This window comes from Pristiophorus japonicus, chromosome 5, assembly GCF_044704955.1.
Source record: "Pristiophorus japonicus isolate sPriJap1 chromosome 5, sPriJap1.hap1, whole genome shotgun sequence".
Taxonomy (NCBI): Eukaryota; Metazoa; Chordata; class Chondrichthyes; family Pristiophoridae; genus Pristiophorus; species Pristiophorus japonicus.
Genome location: NC_091981.1, coordinates 246154045 through 246179665, shown reverse-complemented (window position 1 = coordinate 246179665; position 25621 = coordinate 246154045).

Here is a 25621-nt window from a genome sequence, read left to right as displayed (position 1 = left end):
GAGCCCGATCGTGCCGGTGCTCAAGGCGGATTGGTCGGTCAGAATATGTGGCGATTACAAGGCCACCATCAATCGGTTGTCACTCCAAGACCAGTACCCGATACTGAGAGCGGAGGACCTCTTTGCGACGCTATCCGATGGCAAACTTTTTTCAAAATTGGACCTGACCTCAGCTTACATGACCCAGGAGCTGGCGAGTGAGTCAAAGAAGCTGACCACCATCACGATACACAAGGGGTTGTTTGAGTATAGCAGATGTCTGTTCAGGATTCGTTCGGCTGCCGCGATCTTTCAGCGAAATATGGAAAGCCTCCTCAAGTCGATTCCAAGGACGGTGGTTTTTCAAGACAACATCCTCATCACGGGACACGATACTGAAGAACACCTCCACAACCTGGAGGAGGTGCTACGCAGACTGGACCGGGTAGGGCTGCGACTGAAAAAGGCAAAGTGCGTCTTCTTAGCTCCAGAGGTAGAATTCCTGGGGAGGAGGGTAGCAGCAGACGGGATCAGACCTCCTGCGTCCAAAACGGAAGTGATCCAGAGAGCACCCAGACCCCGTAACACCATGGAGCTGCGTTCATTCCTGGGGCTCCTGAACTATTTTGGTAACTTTCTTCCCAAATTGAGCACGCTGTTAGAGCCGCTACACGTGCTCCTACGCAAAGGTCGCAATTGGGTCTGGGAGGACAACCAGGAAAGGGCTTTTAATAGAGCACGCAATTTGTTATGCTCCAATAAACTGTTAACGTTATATGATCCATGTAAGAAACTTGTTTTAACGTGCGATGCGTCGTCCTATGGGGTCAGCTGTGTTGCAGCATGTGAATGCCAATGCTCAGTTACAGCTGGTAGCTTATGCCTCCAGAAGTCTGTCCCAGGCAGAAAGGGGTTACGGGATGGTAGAAAAGGAAGCGCTAGCATGTGTATATGCAGTTAAAAAAATGCACCAGTATCTGTTTGGCAGGAAATTTGAGCTGGAAACAGATCACAAACCCCTAATGTCCCTTTTGGCCGACAAACAAGGCCATAAATGCAAATGCATCGGCTCGCATACAGAGGTGGGCACTCACGTTAGCTGCCTATGACTACACAATTCGGGCACTGAAAACTGCGCCAATGCACTCAACAGGCTCCCACTAGCCACCACTGAGGGGACAACTGAGCATGATGCTCAGATGGTCATGGCTGTTGAAGCTTTCGAAAGTGAAGACTCACCCGTGACAGCCCGTCAGATTAAAGTCTGGACAAATAAAGACCTGCTACTGTCCTTAGTTAAGAAATGTGTCCTGAATGGGGACTGGGCAGCCACGTACGGGGCATGCCCTGAGAAATTTAAACCTTTTCATAGGCGCAAGGATGAACTCTCGATTCAGGCTGATTGCCTACTGTGGGGAAACCGAGTAGTCATGCCCCAGATGGGCAGAGAGGTGTTTATCAGAGAACTTCACAATGAGCATTGTCATGATGAAGGCAATTGCCAGGTCACACGTTTGGTGGCTAGGGATAGATGCAGACAGGAATAGTAACAGACCTGGAACTTTGTGTTCGCAGGTGCAATACATGTGCGCAGCTGGGCAACGCACCCAGGGAAGTCCCCCTTAGCCCCTGGTCCTGGCCCGCCATGCCATGGTCACGCATCCATGTGGACTACGCAGGTCCTTTCATGGGAAAAATGTTTTTGGTTGTAGTAGACGCCTACTCCAAATGGATTGAGTGTGCCATTTTAAATTCAAGCACATCCTCTGCCACGGTAGAAAGTCTACGGGCAATGTTCGCCGCCCATGGTCTACCGGATGTCTTGGTCAGCGACAATGGCCCGTGCTTCACAAGCACTGAATTCCAGGACTTCATGGCAGGCAATGGAATCAACCATGTCAGAACGGCACCGTTCAAGCCGGCCTCAAATGGCCAGGGGGAACGAGCAGTGCAGATAATCAAACAGGGGATGCTCAGAATCCAAGGGGGTTCCCTACAATGCCGCTTATCACGCCTCCTGTTGGTCAATAGATTCCGACCACACTTGCTCACAGGGGTTCCACCCGCAGAGCTGCTAATGAAAAGGACGCTCAAAACCCGGTTATCCCTTATACACCCTACTATGAAAGTAATTGTTGAGAGCAGGCGTCAGTCACAATGTAACTACCATGACAGGAATGCGAGGGGGTGATGTATTGATGTCAATGACCCTGTTTTTGTCCTTAATGACCGCTGCAGGGCCCAAATGGCTTGAAGGCGTTGTGATTGCCAAAGAGGGGAATAGGGTTTTGGTAGTTAAACATACCAATGGACAAATCTGCCGCAAACATGTGGATCAAACTAAAAGGAGGTTCAGCAACCCCATAGATCCGGTTCGTGGGGATGATAGCCGACTGCGAGCAAAGGCACAGTTTACTGTTTCTGGCCCGTGGCGGTTCATGCCATCAGGTGCCTGCAATGTTAAACCGATCTGAGGCTGGGTATCGCTACCGGTGCCTCTGCTCTCCGGGGATCATTTACTCTGCGGCTTGTCTACTTCTGTCAGCTGTGGGGACACTTTATGATACATCGTTCTGATCCCGGGGATGCAGGCTACAGCATTGGGTAGCCCGCTGGACCTGTATACAACCGTTAGATGTTCGCCCGCTACATTGGCTGATTGCAATTTCCACCCGACATCGCTCAACAACATTTTGCTCGTTACAGCTGGACTTTTACATTGGTTACCAATTTCAAGCAGTTCATTCAAAAATGAGCACCGCGTGTCATTGCTCCATTAGCGCTGCACCTCGTGGTTTGGACGCCATCTTTTCCCCATCCATGATGTCGACTGCCGCGATCTTCTTTCCCAGGGATTCTGCCACTGAAGCTGGGAAGGCACCCTCGGATCCAATCTTGCTCCCCAGGAGTCCTGCCACTGAAACCGGGAAGGTGCGTTCGGGTCATCTCGGCCGGATCATCGCCACGCAGTCGTGATGAGCGGTCTGCCTCGGGGGCTGCGCGGATCTGCTCTCCGGTGCCTGGTCCAACCGAAGGTGGGGGCTCACTCTACCTCTGAGCATGGGGCACGTCAATCACTGGAGGGATGAAGTCTTCCCAGTTCCAATGAATCTTCCCCATCCATTTTCTTCCAAGTAGTGTTGGTCCATCACCTGAAACAATCCACAAAGGTAAATTGTGCACCGCGCCATCATGGGATACACTTACATCCGCACTACCAACAACTGATATCAGTTCCTTGGTGTGGGTTCGCAGCTTTGCCTGAACTGGGACCAGCTTGGGTCATTCAGCTTGATCATTCCATAGCCTCTCAAAGGCTTCCTGGCTCATTACTGACTGACTCTCCCCCGTGTCCACTTCCATGAAGACTGGAACGCCATTTATCTCGACTTCCATTATCACTGGAGGACAATCTGTGGTGCAGGTATATACTCCATATACTTTGTCCTGGGATGAGCTGCCTCTCTAGCCATCTCCTCATAATCTGCACTGGATTCACAGTCATCTGCTGACTCCTCTTCCACGTGGTGAGTCACAGCTCTTTTGCACATTCACTGGAGGTGATCCTTTGTGCTGCAGCCTTTGCACACATAGTCTCTGAACCGGCACTGATGAGCCCTGTGATTACCTCCATAATGCCAGCATGGTGCTACTCGACTAACATTTACACCCCTCGGCGGACTCTGAGTTAAAGGACTCGGGGGAGGCCTGTACGCTCTGCCCTGGGCAGATTCACGTTCAACAGTTCTGCCTGTGAAAGGCGCCATTATATTTATAGTACTTGCCGGGTTTGAGCCCTGAGAGTGAGTCATCATCTGCTTGGAGCTGCAGCTTGAGGTCATGAACGCCAGGCTGATGCTGATGGCCTTCTGCAGAGTGACGGTGGTTTCGGCAGACAGTAGCCTGTGAAGAAGGGCCTCATGACCAATGCCAAGTACGAAGACGTCCCGCAACGCATCGGCGAGGGATGTACCGAATTCACACGGTCCTGCCAGCCTCCTGAGGTCAGCAGCGTACTTCGTGATTTCCTGGCCCTCGGGGCGGCGGTGCGTATAAAATCGATGGCTGGCCCTGATGAGGCTATAGACCGCGGGTCCACAACTGGTCAACAGGATAGCTCTACCAGGTCGTTTGCTACGAAATATTGGTCGCGCCGCCTTGTAAAGGCTTCCCAATCTTCACCCTCTGAGAACTTTTCTAATGCACCAACATTGGTCATTTTTGTGTGAAAGTTCCAAATCTTGTCGCCAGATGTTATGTCTTTAATACTCTTATGAATGACTCCACGAGGTCTAGTATTGCACTTGAGCTGTTGTGACCTTAGTCCCATTTATTGTAACTCCAGAGTGAGGCACAAGCATGGTGGGCAGCCTTTTATACTGGGTCCTGCACACCTATGCAGGTGACCCTCAGGTCTCCCCCCACAGTGCCCTTTGGTGGCACACCTTATGTGACTATACAGTTAGTATACATGGTCTAAATACATGACACTATGGAATTCTCTACCACAGAAAGTTGGATATATTCAAAAGGGAGTTAGATGTGGCCCTTAGAGCTAAATGGATCAGGGGGTATGGAGAGAAGGCAGGAGTGGGGTACTGAAGTTGCATGATCAGCCATAATCATATTGAATGGTGGTGCAGGCTCAAAGGGCCGAATGGCCTGCTCCTGCACCTATTTTCTATTTCTATGTTTCTATGTTTCAATGAGATCACATCTCATTCTTCTAAACTCCAGAGAGTATAGGCCCAATCTACTCAATTTCTCCTCAATGCAGTGAACCTTTGTTTCAACCTCTCTAAGGGAGGTATATCCTTCCTCAGATAAGGAGACCAAAACTGTGCACAGTACTCCAAGGGGCCGAAATTCACCTCTGCCCGAAACGGCGTGCATCTACCATTTTCAAAGTCTTCTGGATGCGGCGGCCTATCCGGAGAAATTCAGCTCCTTGAACTTTTTTTTCAAGCGGGCCGGAAGTGACCTCATCATGGGCCCGGAAGTGGGGGCGGGACATAGTCTCCGCCGCTGTCAGTCATCAGTGCTGCGCCGATGACGTCCTCGCGCTGGCATGTCACCATGTCTCTCCCCTTCAGTTAAAGGGGAGGGCTGCTGCGAACTCTGCATTTTTTTCAGTTAGGTCCACTGGGCCACCAAGGAGGGTTTTGGCCGGCCAGTGGCCTGGCACTCAAGAGGGGTGGGGGGGGCCAGGCATTGGTGGCCCAGCCGAAATTGTTTGGCCTGATATGGCAGTCGGTCGACAAAAAAAATAAAATGGCGTCGCCAGCAGCACCACCTCCTCTTTATGGGCAGCCGCGCCCCCAAACAATAAGCCCAACAAGGAGTGCAGCGACAGAAAAAGCTGTTGGGGGCACCGAGTGGCGGCCGGGAGACTTTTGCAGGTAAATTTCCCTCCCGGGGCGGCTCCGTTGCGGTGTGCACTCTGATGACGTCTTTAAGACTCATCTGCAGAAGCGGGGTGGATCGTCACACCGCAGCAAAAAGCTCCGAGGTGAATTTACCGAGCTTCGTACAGGTCGTCTCAAGTCGGCGGCCATTCGGCACTGCCCCATGGCCACCACTTTCAGACCACAAGAGGCCTTATCGGGTGGCTGCATTTCAGCCCCCATGTGTGGTCTCACCAAGGCCCTGTACAATTGTAGCAAGACTTCCCTACTTTTGTACTCTAACCCCCTTGCAAGAGTTAGCTTGCTGTACCTGCATGCTAACTCTTTGTGTTTCCTGTTCAAGGACATTTAAATCTCTCTGGACACCAACATTTAATAGTTTCTAACCATTTAAAAAAAATCTGTTTTTCTATTCTTCCCACCAAAGTGAATAATCTCACATTTCTCCACATTATACTCCATCTGCCATCTTTTTGCCCACTCACTTAACCTGTCTATATCCCTTTTCAGACTCCACACAGCTTACTTTCCCATCTAGCTTTGTATTGCAGCAAACCTGGATACATTGCACTCGGTCCCTTCATCTAAGTCATTAATATAGATTGTAAATAGCTGAGGCCCCAGCAGTGATCCTTGTGGCACCCCACCAGTAACAGCTTTCCAACCTGAAAATTATCCCTGCTAAGGCTTTGTGAAAGGTGATGGGGAGGAGGAGGTTGGGTGTTATGCGATCAACTATCACCACGGTGTTTGTGCCCTTTCACTGGATCTGCTCAGGGCCCTGACTGAGTTGCCGTCCCGAATGCAACTCAGTAACAAAGCATAAAGAAATAGCTGCCTGCTTTTGTATCTATGGCCCTGTACGTTTAGTAAAACATTCTTGAAGTGATTGCTTTTCTTATGTGTGTATGAACATGTCTGGTCATCAAACCACTGCTCTATATTTTAAAATAAAGAAGTGACACTGGCCAGAATTGTTTACTGAGGAAGGTGAATGACATGGAGGCAATCCACATCCTCAGCTATCACTTCAATAATTCCAAAGTATCCGAACAGTTTTGAGATTATGTTCGGTTTGGTGGGGTTGTGAAGAAAATGCTGTACTGGCTGTGATAGATCATTAATACCAAGAAATAAAAGTTTAGACCCTGTATGGCTATATTCTTTATCAAATGAATCTACTCTAACAGTGATCGAGCAGTCCAATTCCTCCAGTGACTGAGTGAAGAGCTGGAGGAGGGAGAAACCTGCTTTGAAGTCTGGTGACACCCACAGTGCTCGAAATGATCCCACAGAAGAAACTGATCAGGTGGTTTTCGAATCATTGTCCCATGAGGACTAGCCCACTGGCATTCCCACAGTAATGTAAATACATATGTATTCTGTCAATGAACAATATTTGCCTTTAAGTAACACCCTATCACATCAAAACATCTCAAAGCGCTTCACACAATGAATTATTTTTTGGAATGTAGTAACTGTTGGCAGCAGCCATTCTGCTCCAGCAAATTCCTGAGAATTGGTGATAATGGTTGGGAAAGGAATGTTGGCAAGGAAGCTGGGAAAACTTCCAGCTCCTGCACCATTGGATTTTTAACCTCCATCTAAACCTATATCCAATACTCAATTTAACATTTCATCTGAAGGATGGCATATCTATAAAGTTGTGTCCACAATGCAAACTTCTAACAAAGCTTAATACACAGTGAATGGCACACACACAAGGTGCGATGCAAGGTGCCACTTGGTTGTTAATGGCTGTGCTCTTCCAACGGCCAACATCGCAACACTGTTTATCCATTTGCAGGATAAGACGACACATAACAGAAGGGAGAAAAGGCGCAGAAGAGGAAGACTGCAAGCAAGTTGTTCCTCAATCCTCCGTGGAGGAACAGCACACCCTCTTGCTCTTCCACTTTCATGTCCACATAATCACTAGTGTTCAGTACTTCCTCCAATGAAAACTCTTCTGTCTCATTAATTACATCTCAAGTGTGTGTTTCTGGGCTGGTGCTGGTGAGGATGGGGCAAAAATGATGGATCTTATTGAGCAGCTAGCATCTTCCTCCAAGTCAGAGTCAGTGTCTCCTTCATCTAGTTACCATGAAACAATGCTTTTCAAAGATCAAAATAGTGATAGAAACATAGAAACATAGAAAATAGGTGCAGGAGTATGCCATTCAGCCCTTCGAGCCTGCACCACCATTCAATGAGTTCATGGCTGAACATACAACTTCAGTACCCCATTCCTGCTTTCTCGCCATACCCCTTGATCCCCCTAGTAGTAAGGACTTCATCTAACTCCTTTTTGAATATATTTAGTGAATTGGCCTGAACAACTTTCTGTGGTAGCGAATTCCACAGGTTCACCACTCTCTGGGTGAAGAAGTTTCTCCTCATCTTGGTCCTAAATGGCTTACCCCTTATCCTTAGACTGTGACCCCTGGTTCTGGACTTCCCCAACATTGGGAACATTCTTCCTGCAGCTAACCTTTCTAAACCCGTCAGAATTTTAAACGTTTCTATGAGATCCTCTCTTATTCTTCTGAACTCCAGTGAATACAAGCCCAGTTGATCCAGTCTTTCTTGATATGTCAGTCCCGCCATCCCGGGAATCAGTCTGGTGAACCTTCGCTGCACTCCCTCAATAGCAAGAATGTCCTTCCTCAAGTTAGGAGACCAAAACTATACACAATACTCCAGGTGTGGCCTCACCAAGGCCCTGTACAACTGTAGTAACACCTCCCTGCCCCTGTACTCAAATCCCCTCGCTGTGAAGGCCAACATGACATTTGCTTTCTTAACCGCCTGCTGTACCTGTATGCCAACCTTCAACGACTGATGTACCATGACACCCAGATCTCGTTGCACCTTCCCTTTTCCTAATCTGTCACCATTCAGATAATAGTCTGTCTCTCTGTTTTTACCACCAAAGTGGATAACCTCACATTTATCCACATTATACTTCATCTGCCATGCATTTTCCCACTCACCTAACCTATCCAAGTCACTCTGCATCCTCCTCGCAACTCACACTGCCACCCAACTTAGTGTCATCCGCAAATTTGGAGATACTACATTTAATCCCCTCGTTTAAATCATTAATGTAAAATGTAAACAGCTGGTGCCCCAGCACAGAACCCTGCGGTACCCCACTAGTCACTGCCTGCCATTCTGAAAAGTACCATTTACTCCTACTCTTTGCTTCCTGTCTGACAACCAGTTCTCAATCCATGTCAGCACATTACCCCCAATCCCATGTGCTTTAACTTTGCACATTAATCTCTTGTGTGGGACCTTGTCGAAAGCCTTCTGAAAGTCCAAATATACCACATCAACTGGTTCTCCCTTGTCCACTCTACTGGAAACATCCTCAAAAAATTCCAGAAGAGTTGTCAAGCATGATTTCCCTTTTACAAATCCATGTTGACTTGGACCTATCATGTCACCTCTTTCCAAATGCGCTGCTATGACATCCTTAATAATTGATTCCATCATTTTAACCACTACCGATGTCAGGCTGACCGGTCTATAATTCCCTGTTTTCTCTCTCCCTCCTTTTTTAAAAAGTGGGGTTACATTGGCTACCCTCCACTCGATAGGAACTGATCCAGAGTCTATGGAATGTTGGAAAATGACTGTCAAAGCATCCGCTATTTCCACGGCCACCTCCTTAAGTACTCTGGGATGCAGTCCATCAGGCCCTGGGGATTTATCGGCCTTCAATCCCATCAATTTCCCCAACACAATTTCCTGACTAATAAAGATTTCCCTCAGTTCCTCCTTCTTACTAGACCCTCTGACCCCTTTTATATCCGGAAGGTTGTTTGTGTCCCCCTTAGTGAATACTGAACCAAAGTTTAATTGGTCTGCCATTTCTTTGTTCCCCGTTGTGACTTCCCCTGATTCTGACTGCAGGGGACCTACGTTTGTCTTTACTAACCTTTTTCTCTTTACATATCTATAGAAGCTTTTGCAGTCCGTCTTAATGAGTCCATGATAATAAGGAGAGGAGGAGACAGAGACAAGGGAAGAAGCAGGTGATAGATTGTGCGGAATGGTTAAACAGTCCAGTGTTATTAAATTAAATTATGCAAATTTAAAATGAACTAGCAAAAAAAAAGTCAGAAAATCTCATCAAAACCCAAAGTTACAGGAATGCCATGTTTCACAAAGAAAGAACTGTTCACATTAGCTCAATAGTTTTTAAAGAGTAAAGAGAACTCACATTTCCTGGTCAACAGTGGACTGCACACTCATAGGTCAACAATGTAGTTTTCCACTTGATGGTCTGTGTAGGCCATCATCAACTACCAGGAATAACTGCAGGCATGTAACATCAGGAGCCCCAGAATATTACACAACCACCTCTGACATAAACACACCACAGCATCATGTAATGCATCTGTGGAATTGCATGCTCACGCCATACTATCGCCATGTTGGCCATATTTTATTGAATACTATGCAATTATAAAGATTCTGGATTCGGAAACATGAGACTTCAGGATCTGTTCAGCCTGCCATCCTGTCCAGTATGCAGCGCATGTGGAGGCTCTGAATATTGTGTTTCATTATTGAAAGGAGATGATTGAAGACTTTACAGAGCTCGAACTCTGATAAGCAGTATCCAAACGTTAAAGACGGAACAGTACTTGAAGTAAAACTGTGACAGTGGGGTAAGGGGACATCGTTTTAAACTGGTAAATTTAGGCAAATTAAAGACTGATGTCGGGAAGAATGATCAAATCGTATGGGGTAATTTTAACTTAACCTGCCCAGCAAGTAACTGATGCAATCAGATTGGTTACTCATTTTACACCCCACCCGATTTTACTTTACTGATTATTAGCTAATATGGCCTCACAACCCTGGTTAGGGTAGGAAAATCAACAGGGCCTTCTCCTCCTGACCACTATCAGCAATCCTACAGCAAGTGCCTGTGTAGGACTGTTGGGTACCGACAGAGTTAGGTTTTGGCTGTAATGTTTCCAATAATTGAATAACATGGAGACACTCAAAGGCCGACTTTAACTTTGGGTGGAAGTGAGGTGGGTGGGGAGTGGGGGTGGGGGCGAGCAATGATTGAGCTGCCCATTCGATGTCCTGTCCAAGGGGCTGCAGCCATTTTAATGGTGGGGCCTCATTTCAACATGCGCAGTAGCTGTTAGTGCAGAACCAGCATTGACAGGCAGCTTGCTGGTCTGGAGGCGGGGGGCAGAACATCCGATGGCTCCTGTGTGGAGTTGAGCCAGAAGTAATGAGTTAAAGAGGGAGAGGCAAATTGTGGGAGGGTGGCATGAAAGAGTTGGCAGTGGGGTGAGCATTCATGCTGTTTCTAGTCCCTCAAAAAGCTTTTTAAAATACTTTCCTTTCCTGGTTTTCTGAGTGACTGCTGATTAGACCGATCTGCATTTAGTAGCAATGGTTGGAGCATGTCCACTGGTAGGTCCCCTATTTGCATATTATAAGTAGGCTCCTGCCTGGAACAGGCGGGCTCCTGGGCCGCCCTTGCAAAAGGCCCCAAACAAAAGGGCAGCGGGCAGTAGCGGGAGTGGGGACGGGAGTTAAGTACAACACTGTGATTTTCGGAATGCTATCGCTCACATTCCCACTTGGCAGAAACTGTGATACTTGGCCCCTCACTGTCTGAGCTTACTTGTGATCACTAGGATGAGGTGCCAGCTTAGTTATTTTTGGTAAATTTCCCTCGCTTTCTGGCAATTTTCCCCTTCCTTTCTCCTCTCTTCTCCTGAAAGCGGGGTTATTGTTCCATGAGAGTCTGCCACTCTCTGAAAGGTGCTCATTATTGCCGTATCAACCTTGGCAGTGACCGGTGGCGCACTATTCATCTGAGCTCAATTCTTTCCCAGTCAATATCAACACATGCACAGTTCTTAGGGGGAGGGGGGAGGTCGCTGGATAATCATAAGGAATGTGAAACTTGGCCAATTTTCTCCTCCGTCATCCTCCCCTACTGCCATTATCCAGCTAAGATTAACTAATTCAGTACAGAGTGCGGATTGAACGTGGGATTTAGGAACATTAGTAACATGACTAGACCGTTTAGCCCCTCGAGCTTGCTCCGCCATTCAGCTAGATCATGGCTGATCTGTATCTCAACTTTATTTACCCACCTTTGCTCCATATCCCTTGATGTCCACATTACAACAGTGACCACACTCCAAAAGTACTTCATTGGCTGGAAAGCACTTTGAGACGTCCGGTGGTCGTGAAAAACGCTTTATAAATCCAAGTCTTTCTTTTCCTTTAACCTAACCTAAAAAAACTATCAAGCGCAATCTTGAAAGCTCCAATTGTCCTCGTATCCACAGTCTTTTAGAGGAGAGAGTTCCAGATTTTCCTGTGGTATGAGGCATACCTTTTCTGGAACCTTTTCGATTCCTGAAGCCTTCTCCCTTCTCTCCCACCTTTGCAGTCACTGTAGCCTCACATCTCTTTTCCTTTCTCACCTATTCTTTGAAGCTTTTTTTTCCTCCCTCCCTTTCTTTCTCTCACCGTCTCTGGAGCCTGCTTTCCTTCCATTCCTCCATTGTGCTTTGCTGACCAACGCTTACCCAGCACGCTGTTCCCAAGCAACACTGGGGAAATATAAATGAATGGTGCCTGCGATTGTCCAGCTGTAAAACAAATGTATTGGAAAAACTGGCCCATTACCCAAACATTTAAGAGGAAAGGGACCGTGGTCAAAGGAAGGAGTGTGCTGCTTGTGTTGGCAAGGGAAGAATCTCATGATTTTTCACCCAACTCTATGATTGTTTCAGGCATTTTTTTCTCTCACTACAGTGAATGGTAGTATAGGATTTGCCCAGGAGATACTGAGAAAGAGATATAATTTAAATTTAAAAAAATATATTCATTCTCAATTCTTGTGAATTTACATAGGCATGTGCTCCACTGAGGGCATGGTTTTAAAAATCACCTATTTTGGAGCTAAGTGTTTAAAAAAAAGCATTAATACTAACTTTCAGACAGGAAAACCAGGAGCAGGTTGGAAATTCTGTTGACCAATTAGCTTAATGCATCCACTTGGGCGGCAAGAGGTCGGAGATCAGTGGGAAATGGAACATAAGGCAGAGACCAGGTCAATGGATGGAAAAACGATTGGGTGGGTGGGGCAGGAGAAGGGGGAAGTGATATAAAAATATTAAATGATATAGAAAATATAAATCAAAATATTGCTTCAAAGTGGTTAAATCTACTGCCTGAGAGGTCGTTTTGCAAGGCCCTGCTATTGGTGCAGAACCTCACTCAATGCACGTGTCAACTGTGGCTCAGTAATGATGACGATGATAATGATGATGATGATGGTGATGAGTGGTAGCACTGTAACCTTTGAGTCAGAAGGTTGTCGGTTTGACTCCCACTCCAGGGACTCGAGCACAAAATCTAGGCTGACACACCAATACAGTACTGAGGGAGGGCTGCACTGTCGGAGGTGCCTTCTTTCAGATGAGACGTTATAACTTGCTCTCTCAGGTGGATGTAAAAGATCCCTTGGCACTATTTATCCCTGGTGTCCTGGCCAATATTTATCTCTCAATCAACATCTCTAAAAAAAACAGATTATCTAGTCATTATCATATTGCTCTTTGTGGGAGCTTGCTGTGTGCAGGTTGGCTGCTGTGTTTCCTACGTTACAAAAGTGCCTACACTTCAAAAAATACTTCAGTGCTGTGGGATGTCCAGTAGTCATAAAAGACGCTATATAAATGCAAGTCTTTCTTTTTTCTTTCATCACATGGTAGGGCGGGACTCAGGTGCCATGCTCTACAATTTTGAATAGGCTGCCGACACTCGCTATCTAGGCTCACACATGAAAAATGATTACTAGAGGAAAGTAGCTTATGTAGATTATTGTCTATGGAACTGTGAGTCAATTTCTTAAGGACCATGGGAAAGAAAAAAATGAAAAAAAGAAAGATGTGGATTTATATTATACCTTTTACAAGCTCAACATGTCCCAAAGCATTTTACAGCCAATGAAGTACTTTGTAGTGAAGTCGCTGCTGTAATGTAGGAAACATTAGAAAGAGGAGACATTTGAAAATAAAATTGTCCCTCTGTTTACATTTCCTAACAGCCAATTTCAGTTATTCACTGAATGCAGGATATTACCTAAACAACTATTGGGAGCAAACCCAATGTTGTTTTTTAGCGAATCGCCAGAGCTTCGCCTATTTTTCTTGGTCCCAACTATTCCAAAAAAATAGGTAGCAAGTTTCTCCGTTCTATTTTTTGAATTTGGCGGCTCGCAGCCTGTCCTGTAGCTTTGGTGGGTGGAGCTTAAGATCTCTTACAAACTTTTAAACTTGTAAATTTACATAACTTACAAAAAACTTTTAAGTTGAGAACAGTTACAACAGTAACGACAACAATAATAATAACAACAACAACAACAGCAGCAGCAGCAAAGAAAGGCTGCATCCATCTTTCCTCCACCTTATCCTAAGTCCACCCACTGCACTTGGTCTTGTTGACTGCAACCCTGCCTGCAGGCACAGCGTTTCTTGGGTTGGTACCAAGCTTATTCTTTTGAACATCTCGGATAATGCGCACTTCTTGATGGAGGGTGGGGGAGCTGGCAGTAATGTGGAGGGTCTGGGTTGGGCCTCTTCAGAGGCTAGTCTGTTGATTGGTGTGGCAGTGGCAGTTGATTCTGTCAATGGGCGTGGGGTCTGGGCGTGTTCCCTTATTGCAGCAGTTAACTCCGACATTCCCGCCCTCATGTGCCCTGAAAGTGTCTCAACTACCTGCAACATTCCCTCCCTCATGTTCACTGACATTGTATCCGCTGCCTGAGACATTCCCTCCCTCATGTTTCAGGACAGTGTTCCCATTTTTCGTGAGACTGTTAACTCATCACCTACCCCACTAATGGTGTCCAGAAGTGATCGGGTAATTTCAATGCTCTCTGCACTCATTGACATTATCTGAACCACATCTGTTAGATCCTGCACCTCAGGAGAGCGTTATCGAGCTCTCCTTCACCTCCTCACCCTGGGTGTGCCTTGCTGCACCTCACTGGGACCCACAGCCTGGGACGGTGGGGCCCTGGATGTGCCTTGCTGCATCCCACAGGGACCCGCAGCCTCGGATGGTGAGGCCCTGGATGTGCCTTGCTACACCCCACTGGAATCCCCAGCCTCGGACTGTGGGAAACCATGAAATGTCCCAACACTCGCACCACTCACAAAAGGGGCTGGCACCTCAATGGGCGGCACCTGCATCTCCTCGAAAGTGAGTACAACAGTGGGGACTTCAACCATCACCTCCCTCTCCCCCTCATCCCCATGCTCTTGATCTGGAAGGTAGGATTGGAAGATGTTCTTGTGCTCAGGCTTATGCGCATCTGAATCAGGGTCGGCCTCAAGTTCTGCAAAATATAACAGAACACAGACAAATGGTTAGCAGCAGAGGAGGGGGCAGGGTGGGTGGTATGAATAGGCTCACACAGGGCAGGCAGCAGGCTCATTTGAAGGACCACAATGAATGATAGCACATTGCATGAACCGAAGCGTAGCTGACGGAGACATCCTCATGAACCGAAGCATGGCTAGCCCGTGCAGTACTTAACATTTAGCAAAGCCAGACTGTGGAATTTGCAGGACTTGCCCTCTCCCTCGAGTGTGGGCCCAGCTTGTGCAGTGGTGGTTGCTTTTCTCCAGGCAGAACCCATCAAAACAGCGACCCTCTTTTCCAAGGGTGTCAGTGGTGCAGATTTGCCGGGCCTCCTCCTGTTCGAGTTCTTTCCCGTTTGTTGTGGGCCACTTTCCTCTGCAATGATGAAAATATAACTTTTTAGAGAGGGTGTCTTTCTGCTGGGTGGGACATATACAGTTGGTCACATTTACAATTGCAATTCCATTGAATAAATGAAAATATTACTTACACTAACTACTTGACCAAGGTCCTGCCACTTCTTTTTGTACTGGCCCCCAGACCTTGGGGTGGTCACCATTGCACAATAATCTTTTGCAAATTGGTTCCAGTGTTTCTTCATTTCTTTTGGTAAAACTTTTATTTTTTTTACATAAGAATTAGGAACAGGACTAGCCCCTCGAGCCTGCTCCGCCACTCAACAAGATCATGACTGATCTGGCCGTGGACTCTGCTGGTGTCCAGCTCGTGCCATCTGGCCTCAATCACAGTAACCAGTGCCTCCACTTCATCCTGTAGTCCTTGGTCCTTGAGCCACGTTGCATCTTGTATTGCAGCTCCGATTTTGCCAATGAGAATGAAAATTCTTAAACACAACTGGCTCTTTAAAAATGGCTAAATGCAGACCGGGAGCTGTACTGGGCATGTGCGCCATTAGCAATCACGTCAAAAACTTCCTTTTTTTTCGCGCATGCGCAGAAGGAGGGGGGGGCCATCGTTTTTTCGGCGCAGCCTTCACCACTCAAGTGCAGGTACGAATGCCTGTCTCAATATACCCAACGTGGGTAAGGCCTCCTGCCCATCACCCTACATGTTCTGAGGTTCCTTGTGTGATGACATCGAATCAATTGTCTCCTCTGCAGCACCATCATGCAGAAGACTTGCACAAGGTATGGCATTGTCAGTATTGCCCTCATGATTAAATTGTACCTTTGCAAGAAGCCCAAAACGGCAGGCAGCACAAGGTTCTTTGTTCTCTCTCTCCCCAAGGTCGACTCTCTAGTATGGACCACACCCAGGTCTGAGCATGCGCAATGATTGGGTAAAACCCCGACCATGCTTAATTTGATGCATAGTGCATAGTGTAAAGCTTCTCATGCCTTCAGTTCACCTTTCACATGCTACCCCCACCCCCGCCCCCTCCCCGGTCTTCTCTTCAAGCAGAGCCCCGAGCCTCTGTGTCCGGGTGAGGGACCAATTCTGCCAGCCGACACTCCGGCCCTCGAGCCCGGTTTGGAGATGTTCGGTGGTGGCATGGCACTTTAAAAAAAATCAGAACTTAAAAAATTCCATGAAACTTCCGCTTTCTGCGTTTTAAGTTTGAACAATTTAAGCTTGATGATGCATATTTATGTTTTCTTGTCTCCCTCCAAAACTTTGCCTAAACATAAGAACATAAGAAATAGGAACAGGAGTAAGTCATTTGGTCCCTCAAGCCTGCTCCACCATTCAATAAGATCATGGCTGAACTGATCATGGACTCAACTCCACTTCCCTGCCCGCTCCCCAAAACCCTTCATTCCCTTATCGCTCAAAACTCTTGTCTCTCTCCGCCTTAAATGTATTCAATGACCCAGCCTCAACAGCTCTCTGGGGCAGAAAATTCCATAGATTTACAATCCTCTGAGAGAAGAAATTTCTCCTCATCTCAGTTTTAAATGGGCAGCACCTTATTCTGAGACTATGTCCCCTAGTTTTAGTTTCCCCTATGAGTGGAAATATCCTCTCTGCATCCACCTGGTTAAATCCCCTCATTATCTTATATGTTTCAAAAGATCACCTCTCACTCTTCTGAACTCCAATGAGTAGAGGCCCAACCTACTCAACCTATCTTCATAAGTCAACCCCTTCATCTCCAGAATCAACCTAGTGAACCTTCTCTGAATAGCCTCCAATGCAAGTATACCCTTCTTTAAATATGAAGACCAAAACTGTATGCAGGATGCAGGAAGAATGTTCCCAATGTTGGGGAAGTCCAGAACCAGAGGTCACAGTCTAAGGATAAGGGGTAAGCCATTTAGGACCGAGATGAGGAGAAACTTCTTCACCCAGAGAGTGGTGAACCTGTGGAATTCTCTACCACAGGAAGTTGTTGAGGCCAATTCACTAAATATATTCAAAAAGGAGTTAGATGAGGTCCTTACTACTAGGGGGATCAAGGGATATGGCGAGAAAGCAGGAATGGGGTACTGAAGTTGAATGTTCAGCCATGAACTCATTGAATGGCGGTGCAGGCTAGAAGGGCCGAATGGCCTACTCCTGCACCTATTTTCTATGTTTCTATGTTTCTATGCAGTACTCCAGGTGTGACCTCACCAATACCTATACAGTTGAAGCAGGACCTCTCTGCTTTTATATTCTATCCCCCTTGCAATAAAGGCCAACATTCTATTTGCCTTCCTGATTATTTGCTGTACCTGCATACTAACTTTTTGTGTTTCATGCAAAAGGAACCCCAGATCCATCTGTACTGCAGCACGTTGCAACTTTTCCCCATTTAAATTATAATTTGCTTTTCTATTTTGTCTGCCAAAGTGGATAACCTCACATTTTCCCACATTATACTCCATCTGCCAATTTTTTGCCCATTCACTTATCCCTTTGCAGATTATTTGTGTCCTCCTCACAATCTGCTTTCCCATCCATCTTTTTTATTTGTGATATCTTCAGGTACTGACAGAAACACACAGAGCCTCAAGATGGCAGAACCTTCCAGAAGTCACCAGTCAGGTGACCTGTTCCTTTTATTATAAACAGCACTGGCTGCAGTACCACAGGCATCCACAGGTGCCGCTATATATATTATACTTCTCCCTCCTTCATGAAGAAGTACTTATAACAAACAATCATCATACATAATTTGCATGGTTATACATAACAAAAGATATGGACTTATTTTGCCATATTTACAAATCAAGCTTAATCACTTGTTTTCTATTTCAAAGAGGATACCTTCACTCTCGAACAGAATCTTCCAAACATGGTGTTGAATTTAAACTCATTTGAGGCTGATCCTGAGGAAAGTTTTCCTCCAAGGGATGCCATTGATTTCCATTTGAACTCTGTCTAACTTCAGACTGTTTGTCTGCCTGACTCGAACTCAGACATAAACTCTGACTTCCTCTTGGATTTGTTTCCAGTACATTGGATGTAGGATGTAGGTGTATCAAAACTATCTGATGAGTCAGAAATAATTGAATCACTCCCAGTCTCAACTACTTCCACGTCTGTAGGTAAAATATGATCAATGTGAACAACCTGTCCATGATCAAACACCTTGACCAAATATGTGCGAGGACCACATATCTTCACCACTCTCCCGAGTAACCACTTTAACCACTTATGGTGATGATTCTTCACTCTCACCTTCTGATTCAATTTCACACTTCTCTCTCTTTTACTCTACCTCTATCATGATTCTATTTCTGCCTTAATTGTGTCTCTTCTACGGACTGTGCCAAGTTTGGTTTTAACAACGAGAATCTGGTTCGTGGCTATCATTTGAGAAACAACTCTTCTGGTGTTCTATCAGTAGTTGTGTGAGGAGTATTACATACGTAATTAGAAAATTAGCCAATTTGTGGTCCAATGACAATTGTCTTTCTTTGGATTTGGATCCAACTTCTGTTTGATGAGGGCACATTTGACAATTTGTACAGTGCGTTCTGCTGCACCATTTGAAGCAGGGCGGTACGATGGAACCTTGATGTGTTTCACACCATTTTTGCTCGTGAACTGTGCAAATTCTTCTGAATGAAATTGTGGTCCATTATCAGAAACAATTTCTTCTGGGAGGCCAAATGAAGAAAATAATCTTTATAAAATATCTAATGTTTTTCTTGTTGTTATTTTCCACATTGGAAACACCTCGACTCACTTCGAATGGCTATCAATCACAATGAACAATTGTTGTCCTAGTTCAGCAAAATCGATATGTAGCCTTTGCCACACCCTGGAAGGCCATTTCCATGGCTGTAATGGTACTCTTGGTGATATCTTGCTTACCGATTGATATGTCGTACACTGACGATGTACTCTATATCTTTATCAAGGCCTGGCCACCGTAAGTAACTGAATGCAAAACTCTTAGTTAAGCACATTCCCAGGTGCTGGTCAAGGAGGTCTCCTAATAATTTGGACCTGAATTTATTTGGTATAACCACTCTTGCACCCCACATGATACAATCTTTATCGACTGATAATTCATTCCTACGAATGAAGAATGGATGTGTATCTTTATCTGTTACCTAATTTGGCCATCCATTTGCAGTTTATAATCATATACCTTTGACATAATTGGGTCACGTTTAGTTGCTCTACCAATCTCTTCAGCTGTAACTGGCAGTTCATCAATGTATGAAAAATAGAACACTTCTTTCCTATCGGGTGTAACTTGTGATGGGGAATGCAATCTAGACACAGCATCAGCATTACTGTGATCAGCTGATCGTCTGTGTCCAATATCATTATTATATGCTGACAAAATCAAAGCCCATCTCTGCATTCGGGCTGCAGCTAATGTTGGAACAGGGGACTTTGGATGGAGGATTGCTGTCAGGGGCTTATGGTCCATAACGATGGTAGACTTACGACCATACAAGTATTTGTGGAACTTCTTGACCCCAAAAATTAATGCCAAAGCTTCCCTTTCGATTTGTGCATAATTACACTCACTGGCACTGAGAGTGTGTGAAGCAAAAGCAATTGGTCTCTCCTCCCCACTACGTAATACATGAGAGATCACTGCCCGAACTCCATACGGAGAGGCATCACATGCTAGCTTGATCTCCTTATATACGTCATAGTGAACTAACATGGTGTTCTCTACCAATTTGCTTTTACACTCCTTGAATGCTGTATCACATTCTTCTGACCACTTCCAATGGACCTGTTTTTCAAAAGTTCATTCAGTGGATGTAATACTGTAGTCAAATTTGGTAGGAACTTCCCATAATAGTTCAAAAGACCCAAAAATGATCGAAGTTCAGTGACATTCTTGGGAGTGGGTACATTTCTGATTGCCTCCAACTTTCCCTTGGTTGGATGTAAACCAACTTTGTCTATTCTGTATCCTAAGTACTCCACTGAGTTTTGAAATAACTCACACTTGCGAGCAGACACTCGTACTCTGTGCTTCTCTAGCCGTTTGAGGACTTCATTCAATATGTTATTATGAATTTGCCTATTTGGTGCTGAAATTAGTATGTCATCTAAATAACATACTACCCCTTCAATACCTTGCAAAATCTGGTTCATCACCCCTTGGAATATGGCAGGTGCGGAAAACACTCCAAGTGGTGGCCTATTAAATTGGTATAGGCCTCGATGAGTATTTATAGTCAAGTATGACTTGGACTCCTCATTTAGTTCAAGCTGCGAGTAGCATTCGTAAGATCCAACTTTGAGAAGATCTGACCACCTGTCAGTGTTGTTAACAGATTAGTGGGAAAGCGGGTTGTGTAGAGGGCACAGAAAGGCTGCAAAGAGATTTAGGTAGGTTAAGCGAATGGGCTAAGGTTTGGCAGATGGAATACAATGTCGGAAAGTGTGAGGTCATCCACCTTGGGAAAAAAAACAGTAAAAGGGAATATTATTTGAATGGGGAGAAATTATAACATGCTGCGGTGCAGAGGGACCTGGGAGTCCTTGTGCATGAATCCCAAAAAGTTAATTTGCAGGAGCAGCAGGAAATCAGGAAGGCGAATGGAATGTTGGCCTTCATTGCGAGAGGGATGGAGTACAAAAGCAGGGAGGTCCTTCTGCAACAGTATAGGGTATTGGTGAGGCCGCACCTGGAGTACTGCGTGCAGTTTTGGTCACCTTACTTAAGGAAGGATACACTAGCTTTGGAGGGGGTTCAGAGACGATTCACGAGGCTGATTCCAGAGATACCTTATGATGATAGATTGAGTAGACTGGATCTTTACTCGTTGGAGTTCAGAAGGATGAGGGGTGATCTTATAGAAACATTTAAAATAATGAAAGGGATAGACTAGATAGAGGCAGAGAGGTTGTTTCCACTGGTCGGGGAGACTAGAACTAGGGGGCACAGTCAAAATACGGGGGAGCCAATTTAAAACCGAGTTGAGAAGGAATTTCTTCTCCCAGAGGGTTGTGTATCTGTGGAATTCTCTGCCCAAGGAAGCAGTTGAGGCTAGCTCATTGAATGTATTCAAGTCACAGATAGATAGATTTTTAGCCAATAAGGGAATTAAGGGTTACGGGGAGCGGGCGGGTAAGTGGAACTGAGTCCACGGCCAGATCAGCCATGGTCTTGTTAAATGGTGGAGCAGGCTCGAGGGGCTAGATGGCCTACTCCTGTTCCTAATTCTTATGTTCTTATGTTCTACATTTGACAATGTATTGGGGACATTACCGTCTAGATTCTGGTTTATGGTTACTTTATAATCACCGCACAATCTTACCTTACTATCGGACTTAGGTACTATGGGTGTAGCCCAATTACATCAATCTATCTAAGAAATAATGTTCTCAGTCTCTAGTCTTTTGAGTTCTTGCTCAACTTTCTCCTTGAGTGCATATGGTATGGAACGTGGCTTGCAGTAAGCTGATCTAGCGTCCTTCTATACCCTGACACTCGCCTTGAAGCCTTGGATCGGACTGCCTGTTTCGCAGAACACCTTTGGATAATTCTTGATGATATCATCCTTTGATGCAAATTTTGTTCCAACACAACAAATCTCACATCAATCCAGCTGCAGTGATCCCAACCAATTTCTTCCTAGTAAGGCAGGCTTCTCTCCTGCCACTACTAATAGAGGCAAGCTCTAAACTTGATCCTTGTATATCACCGGTACGGTGATATGACATACCACAGGAATGTTCTCTCCTGAGCAGCCTTGCAGCTCTATCTTGGATTTCTCCAATGGGAAATAATGCAATTTGTCGAGGTGTAACGACTCCGGTACTACAGTCACGGATGCACCAGTGTCAATTTCCATGGGTATCTTGATTCCTGCAACATCTATGTGGATTATGATACTTTTCGAATCGCTGTTAGTTAACCTCGTGTTCCTGAGGATGTTTAGCTCTAACATCTCCTCGTCCTGTTGTTTTTCTTCCATGCTATGTAGTCTCTGGGGATTTCTACTCATTGCTTTGAAACCCTTCAGTCGGCATGCCTTTGTAAGATGACCAGCTTTCCTGCAGAAGAAACATTCTGCCTTCACATATGGACAACTTTGAGCAATGTGTTGTCCCAGGCACCGAAAGCAGGACTTCAATGCTCTGTTACCATTGCCAGTTTCTGAGATTTTGGGTCCCAACCGCCTTTTACTTTTAACCTGCAGGCGATTCATCTCGGTTGTCTGACGACTAAAAATAGTATGAAATTCTCGGGAATATTGGTCGGCCATGTTCATTGACATAGCTGTCTGACAAGCTAAATCAAAAGTCAAGTTAGGCATTGTCACTAACTTTCTTCAGATCGCATAATTTTTCATCCCACAAACAAAGCAATGATCGGTCCTGAAAATTTCCGAAATTACAGTGAATAGATAGCTTTTTTAATGCTAGAATGTACTCACTGATATTTTCTTTGGTTAACTGATCTCGTATTCTGAAACGATTACTTTCAGCAATTTCCAAGGGGTTGGGGCTGTGGTGCTGAATCTGCTTAAGAGCTGTGTCCTTTGGCTTGTCAGGCACAAGCACATTTTTCAAGGTTTCATGCACCTCGGGCCCTGCTTCAGTTAAAAAAATAGCCCGTTGTCATTCCAACACCACCCAGTTATGGTTTTCATCATTGGAGACTTTAATGATATTATTTGCGGTGAAAAACATTTTTAGCCGCTCCACATACACTCTGAAACTTTCACGGTTGCATTGAAATTTCCCCAAATGCCCTATTACCCCCATAGGCACGGCCATCTAGACTCTGACAGTTCAAACAAGTGTGCTTGAAATTTACCTTGGATTTGTAGCTGTTAATCAAAACAGTGAAGCTCTCAAAGTCACTCTGTTGGCTGGCTGAATCCTCCACCAACAAAAATTGCAGCTGTGTTTTATCCACTTAACCCCATCTTCATTGCCATTGTGATATCTTCAGGTACTCACAAAAACACACACAGCCTCAAGATGGCAGAATCTTCCAGGAGTCACCAGTCAAGTGACCTGTTCCCTTTATTATAAACAGCACTGCCTGCAGTGCCACAGGTGTATATATTACAGTATCATCAGAAAACTTGGCTACATTACACTTGGTCTCTTCATCCAAATCATTAATATAGATAGTAAATAGTTGAGGACCCAGTACCGATCCCTGCGGCACCCCACTAGTCACTGTTTACCAACTGGAAAATGACCCATTTATCCTGACTCTCTGTTTTCTGTTAGTTAGCCAATCTCCTATCCATGCTAATATATTACCCGAACCCCCTGAACTATTATCTTGTGCAGTAACCTCTTATGTGACACCTTATCGAATGCCTTCTGGAAATCTAAATACACCACATCCACTGGTTCCCCCTTATCCACCCTGCTTGTTACATCCTCAAAGAACTCCAGCAAATTTGTCAAACATGATTTCCCTTTCATAAAACCATGTTGACTCTGGTTGGTTATATCATGCTTTTCCAAATTTCCCGCTACTGCTTCCTTAATAATGGACTGCAGCATTTTCCCAATGACAGATGTTAGGCTAACTGGTCTATAGTATCCTGCTTTTTGTCTGCCTCCTTTTTTAAATAGAGGTGTTATATTTCCAGTTTTCTAATCTGCTGGGACTATCCCAGAATCCAGGGAATTTTGGTAGATTACAACCAATGCATCCACTATCTCTGCAGTCACTTCTTTTAAGACCCTAAGATGTAAGCTATCAGGTCCAGGGGATTTATCTGCCTTTAGTCCCATTATTTTACCAAGTACTACTTCATTAGTGATGGTGATTGTATTAAGTTCCTCTCTATATAAAGCCCCTAAAAACCATGGTGTCTTTCTTCACCGATTTTTTGATGTGCGTTGGTTTTTCTTACGTGCCCAGAAGGTTTTTCTGGAGTGGTCACATATGCTGTCCTAGGAGAAATTTAAATTGGCCAAATTTCCATAATCAGGTTATGCAAAAAAACACTAACCTAAAATGATCGTAACTAACTGAGTTACGCTGGCGCACAATCTTTGGGGAAACTTGGATTTTTAAATTTAGGCCAAAAAAAACAGCGCAAATCACTGGGGAAAATTGAGCCCCCAGTTTGTACTTTTGACTGGAATTAATTTACCACTGAGATTTGCAATTCTCAGCAAACAAACCAGTGGCATTGCTTTTCACGAGCAGCTATTTTTCAAGATATAATTCAAATGTGGAAAAACATGAAAGATTTGGACTAGAAATTCTTTGATTTGACGCTAACAGGCCACTGAGCATCCACCGCCTGAGTGCTGCGCTGTGACCGTCTGCCACAAACTTCATTGGTGGTTAGCAGTGGCGCTGTCATTTAGCGCTCTAACACCGACCATTTAGTGACATCACGCGCGTCACTAACTTGACTGCTTTCGCCTGCCGTAGCGTCTGCCGCTATTCCCGACAGGGGAAGCTGGTGCTGCAAAGAGGATCCCGGGGCGATATCTGAGGGATTGATTGGTAAGTGTTCCGATTGCATTTTATTTACAATTAATTACCTTTCTGACCTCTATAAGACTGTTGCTAACATTTCTTCCATTTCCTGGCAGTTTTTGCCAATTCCACCTCGCCTCCTGTTTAGGTGCTAGGATGCTGGTATCCTAGTGCCTCAACTTCAGTAGCGCTCCCGCCCTATTAGCGCCCTAAGAAGAGTGTGGAATGCTTCAGTTAGCGCTCCACTTCCCTCTTCGGGCGCTAAAAGTGATTATCCCGGTTGGAGGCAGTAAACATCGCCCGGTGCTAAAGTTAGCGACCAGCCGGTGTCACCGCCTCAAACCGGGCTTTAACCAATTCTTAGCCCAAAGTGTTTATTAAACACAGGATGAAAATTCATTTTAAATTTGCATAACAACAACAACTTGTATTTATGTAGCACCTATAATGTAGCAAAATGTTCCAAGGTGCTTCACAGGAGCGTTATGAAACAAAATTTGACACCGAGCCACATAAGGAGATATCAGGACAGGTGACGAAAAGTTTGATCAAAGTGGTAGGTTTTAAGGAGTGTCTTAAAGGAGGAAATAGAGGTCGAGATGCGGAGAGTTTTAGGGAGGGAATTTCAGAGCTTAGTGTCTTGGCAGCTGAAAGCATGGCCACTAATGGTTGAGCGATTAAAATCAGGGATGCACAAGAGCCTAGGGTAGAAATTGCACCCCTCCCAAAACAGGGCGCACCGCATTTGAATGGTTTTTACCGCAGCTGCGGTTCAGGTCGCCTCTTGAGTGGCATTCTGCTCTTTGTTGTTTTTTTTTCTTTGGATCCGGAAGTCGCTCTTAATGGGGGCGGTGACAACACTTGAGGGGTAGAAGTTGGGGAGGGTGACAACACTTGAGGGGTAGAAGTTGGGGAGGGTGACAACACTTGAGGGGTAGAAGTTGGGGAGGTGACAACACTTGAGGGTGGAAGTTGGGGAGGTGAC